Raw genomic sequence first — 5,823 nt, forward strand, 5'->3', positions numbered from 1 at the left:
TCAGGAATTGTGTGTCTGGCTTGCTGTTATATGCAGCACCCAATGCAATTCCTGGTGCTTATTATTCATTCAGTGCATGTTTGCTGAACAAATGCATAAAATCATTGTTTATAGGCACTATGCTACATATAAAAAATTGAAAAAATGATGAAATACATAGTTATTATAGATTTTCATGTGGTATAGAGCAGATCTAATTGTCCATTACATGGTTTGCTTTCTGAAAATTTATTTTTTTGATCCTCTTCTGGAGTTCGATTCACATGCACACCTATTATGTGAATATATTCGTACCATCTCAGAGAGCCATAGCATGACAAAGAACACATAATGGTTGTCAATGTGTATTTCCCTTAAAAAAACATTAATTATAAGCAATGTTTTCACATTATCCATTTTATAAGCAATGCAGGAACTCTGCATTTAAATAGGAAAATTGAGTAACTTCTAAAATCCACACCTAAAGAAGAGTCTTAAGGATACTTCTTTATTCCTATATGTCACTTGGAGCCTCCAAATCAAGGTTGCCAGGACAATATTAACTTGGCTAGGATTTGTTTGGATGACTTAGGAGGAGTGTGTAGAAAAGGTAGAACAATAGTGATTCAAATTAACCACATCATTAAATATTTTCTTCTGTCTGTCCCATATCTGTGACATCATGACTTTTTCCTCTTTACTCATTTCTTGTGGCAGTAAGCTCTCCTGTTATGGCATCAGCACTGGGGCTAAATTTGAAGTGTATGATATCTGCTATTGGGGTGCATTCACGCTGCCCCCTACACTTTCTTTGGTTTTCTTCCTCATCTTTCTCTTACTATTCCAAATATTTATCCATACACCACTGGCTTATGGATATGAATATCCACACCTGCTGGCTAAGAGAACCCTCATTTAGGCATCTGTCTAATACATGGCATCCATGGACAGAGCTCTTATGCTGAATGTTTGTCGCTGCTCTCCAGAGTCCCCTATGCTGCAGGAAGCTGCTCTCAGCCAGCTGTCAAATTGCAAAGGAAATAATGAATCATTAGCTGAAAGATAAATATCTGATAAAGTCTAATGGGACGGCCTTTACAGTAGTGCTTACATTTCCTTCTGTGAGTGATTATTTGGAAAAAAAAATGAATGGTCGTATTTAAGTTCGAAGGTGCAGAATAGTAAAAATTTGGGGAACAAATAGAGATTCCTGATGTCAAGAAGGCCACATCTAAGCTGCTTTACATTTTAGAACCATTCATGAACTTTTATGATGACCCAGTCAAAAAATAAAATAAAATAAAAATGAGTGAACATTTCAAAAAATTATTTGATTCAATTTTTTTGAGTGACTGGACAACCATGGTCACATTAGTTGTGCATGTGAATACAACTTTAGTTGTTTCTTGGGAATTTCAAATTTAATTAAACATGAAGGGCTTCCCTGGGGGTGCAGTGGTTAAGAATCCGCCTGCCAATGCAGGGGACACGGGTTCAAGCCCTGGTCCATGAAGATCTCACATGCCGCCGAGCAACTAAGCCCGTGCACCACAACTACTGAGCCTGTGCTCTACAGCCTGTGAGCTACAAATACTGAGCCAGTGTGCCACAACTACTGAGGCCTGTGCACTTAGAGCCCGTGCTCTGCAACAAGAGAAGCCACTGCAATGAGAAGCCCGCACAACACCATGAAGAGTAGCCCCTGCTCTCCTCAACTAGAGAAAGCCCACGCACAGCAACGAAGACACAACACAGCCAAAAATAAATAAATAAAATAATTAAACATGAATACAATAAGCCTCAAAAATCTGTATTTTATAAGGACCTTTCTATCATTATAATAAGCAAATAGTCTCCTAGCAAAAAATGACTAAAAGTCTCATAATTAAAGAACACAAATCTAATTTCCAAACTTCTAAATTAGCATTAAAATATTTCTTCTTCTTTTCTCCTTCATTCCCTGCTGCAAGGAGTTATTTAAAGCTAAACACAAAATATCCACTCTCACAGCTCATATAACTTGCATGTAAATAGGGAATGTATGTCAACTTTTGACTTATAGATTCACCAAGTAAATGATCAACTTTTAATGATTTCAACACCAGTGAGGAAATGTCTTCACCACCATAAATTGGAGTCATTGGAAAAACAATCTATTTTACATCTCAGTATTAGTAATATTACTTGCACTAATGTTATACTTTTTCATAAACTGAAAAAAGTGGCTTGTCTTAAGCTTATTATCGGATGCAAGTAAATTTTTTTAACACAGAATATTGTTTACTATGTAATGTACATCCAGCAGGAAGCCTAGAAAAGAAAATCACTCATTAAAAGTGTCACTTGTTATGTCAGCAATAATCAACAGAGAATTAAATGTTACATTTTATTGCAATGAATGGGAAATAAACATGAAGAGCACAGTGCATGCTTGTAAATGGTATGACTTGTAAATGTCAGCAAGAACTTATTTAACAGTAAAAGGCTATAAGAATTTGAAAAGGGAGTTTTAAAATTCTTCCAAGACGGATGAAGTTTACATGAGGAAAGGGCAGCTATATATAGCATGCACACACACAGGTAATGTAAAACATGAATGGATAAAAAAGAACTAAACGCAGTTCTAATTGGAGTGTTCATTATATTTGATATTCTAGAAAGTGCATGTACTGAAGGCTGCAAGTTTGGCATTATGAATATTTTATTGCATACTTTGTTTTATATTCACAGAAAACAGACTTTCTTTTCTCAACATAAGCAGTATATATGTATAGGTACAGAGCAAAGAGCAGCTGATAGGTAAATGCAGCTAGGAATACATCATTCAAAAGGACTGCAATCTCTTTCTGGGAAATTGTCTAAAAATGTATCATATGCAACATTCAGCTGCACAGAGTTTTCATCTCTCGACCCAACTGAGTTAAACTTGGCTTGATTATTCTGGGTGTTGCTCTGTAAACTTGATAATCGATGGAGAATGTTCTTAGGAGTTTTCCAAACCCCACACATTGTATTTGCAGAGTTTCATATAGGACTGTCAGGACATTTTGACATGGGAGGAGAAACAGTATTATATGATAATAGGAGCCCCCATAGCTTAAATCAACAGGGAAATGAACAGCATGGGTTTCAAAAAAAATCTGAGAGATGGCCAGGCCATTTGCAAAGCAAAATTCTCTTTTAAGGGAGTCGTTTCAGTTTCTCTCCAAGGATTTACTTCAAATTGAAAACATTAGAGAAACTCCATAGAAAATATAAGTATTGTGTTCTGAATAGGCTATAGCAGTTAAACATGCAATATTATAACTTTTACAATACAAGTTTTAGTTAGCATTCTTCAGAAGAAAAATATTGAAATAAAGTCTGGGATAGCTTCTACTTCAAACAAAAAAAAAATTATTATAGTATCCAGGTCTTTTTTAGAGGTCAAAAGGAAAGGAAGGAGAAAGTCATAAGCATTACATCTGCTCAGCTGCTAAGTAAAATACTCCATAAACTTCCAAATACATCATCAAATTAGCAGCCCAACTTTCTATATGAATGGATACAATAATTTAGTTTTTTGTTAAATCGTTGGTGAAGACTATCCCTTCCAACATAAAGACAGTACAGTTGCTTTCTGTTTCTAGTAATTTCCAAAACAGGCTAAAGTTTTCTGGTTTTTTCACCACCACATTCCATAACTGAAAATGATAACAATAAAATAAAAAGTTTATTTTCACACAATGCCTAAAATTCAACAATGACAAGTTAAGAAAATACATAAAGCGAAGACAAGGTAGAAATAAGAAAATATTAGATGATAATAATAATGAAAATAATGCTATATGGTAAGCATTTTGTTACAATTTTTATACATGTTTTATTAGTTTCCCCTTGCTGCTGTAACACATTACCACAAATAAGTGGCTTAAGCAACACCAACTTATTACCTTACAGTTCTGGAGGTCAGAAGTCTAAAATGGGTCAAAGGGCTGTGAACCTGCTGGAGGCTCTAGGGGGAAGTTTCCTTGCCTTTTCCAGCTCCTAGATGTTGCCCACATTTCTTGGCTCATGGCCCAGCATATGATTCTGACTTCTGCTTTCACAATCACATCTTCTTCTTTGAATTTGCTCCTCCTGCCTCACCCTTATAAGGAAGGACCCTTGTGATTACATTGGGCTCACCTAGATAACCCAGGATACTTCACCCATCTTAAGATCCTTAACTTAATCACATCTGCAAAGTCCCTTTTTCTTTTCTTTTCTTTTTTTTTAAACAGGTAGAGATTTATTTATGTCTCCAAAAGAAGTCCAGAAGTAGACTGTCCAGGTCTGGTATGGTGGTTCCATGGTCATCACAGATCCCAATTTCTTCTGTCTTCCATCCTGAAGATAGTATCATGCTCCAAGACCACACGTGGAGATTCAGCCACAGAGTCCACATTTCAAAGAAAAAGCCAAATGAGGGTTTAGAGAAGCACACAGGATGAGCCTCCCAACAGAGTTAGTTCACTGAAGGAACTTCCCTGGAAACACCATCAAATAACTTCTGCTTATAGCCCCTTAGCAATCCTTAACAAACAATGGCCAAAGAAGCATCGTCCATTCTATGCCTTCTCTTTCGTCTGGTCACTCAGAAATATGATGTTATCAGCTATAATTGTTGTTGCTTGTCGTCTCACATTATTTTTATCCATATATTCACCATAGTCTACTTTCCCTTCCACATAAATTCGAGACCCCCTTTTCACATACTGATATGCCACATCTCTCAGGCCTGGTCGGAATACTGAAATTCTGTGCCATGTTGTCTTTTGACTGACATCACCCATTTGGTGTGTTTCATTTCCCCCTTATTGCCACATCTCATTTGTTGCTAGAGAAAATATTGTGACTGGGTTTTTTCCTTCTACCTGTCTCATGACAGGGTCCTAACCTACTCGACCAAGTAACTGCACATGATTCAGAGATCTTTCGAGAACCAAACTGCCAGCTATTTCAGACTCATGTCTTACAAACTGATGAAGGACCTGCACTACAGGTCTTCGAAACATGGCTTCTATTTCCTTTTCTTACAATCTAACCTTTAACCTTTTCCGCCGAGATGTGCGGCCGCCCCTTCTCCAAGATGACACTCCCAACCAACAACGTAAAAGAATTGAGAGGGGCGATGAAACCACGGAGTCCTCTGCGCGAGGGAGAAGACAAGGTCCACACACCGACACAGTACCGCCTCCAGCTGCAAAGTCCCTTTTTCTACGTAAAGTAACATATTCATAGGTCTTGGCATTATGACGTGGACATCTTTGGGGACAATTATTTTTCCTACCACACATGGAGATTATAGAAATGTTATATCATTTCTGGCCCTACTGTATATCTACTAGTTGGGCTCTACCATCTATTGTTTTGAAACTCCTTTTTCAACACTAGGGGAGAGGGGGTAGGCCAATTCAATTACCGGATATGCAGGGAACAGGAATGACATCATTTTACTAAGCTCTTCAAACCCCATCCATGCAAACCTTTCCTTAACAAATCTAACATACAGCAATGATGATTCCAAATAGAAAAGGATTTGACTGTAATTCTCTTGTTTCTTGCAAAGGTGCAAATGAACTGTGAAATGGTGGGATTGTTAGGCTACATTTCTGAGAGCAAAAGAAGTTGGAGAATTGATCCACGTGCAAGAAAATAAAACTATGATTACTCAGGGAGAATGTACTCTGATTTAAGGAACAATGGGATTATAATTATTGTATTATCTCCAAGAAGAAAGATCATCCAGTGGAATTACAGGGGAATCAGAGCCAGATGGTGTCTTTTGCCATCCTACCGACCATCTCACATTGGTGGGACTGT

General features: G+C 37.3%; 1 pseudogene across 1 annotated transcript; it reads right to left on the minus strand.

Annotated features, from left to right (window-relative positions):
- Positions 1-4,559: 4,559 nt before the first annotated feature.
- LOC307054089 (single-stranded DNA-binding protein, mitochondrial-like) lies at positions 4,560-5,053 on the minus strand (annotated as a pseudogene). Its single transcript has one exon. The product of its transcript is annotated as a single-stranded DNA-binding protein, mitochondrial-like (transcript).
- Positions 5,054-5,823: the final 770 nt, after the last annotated feature.

Source organism: Hyperoodon ampullatus, assembly GCF_949752795.1.
Source record: "Hyperoodon ampullatus genome assembly, chromosome: 5".
Classification (NCBI taxonomy): Eukaryota; Metazoa; Chordata; class Mammalia; order Artiodactyla; family Ziphiidae; genus Hyperoodon; species Hyperoodon ampullatus.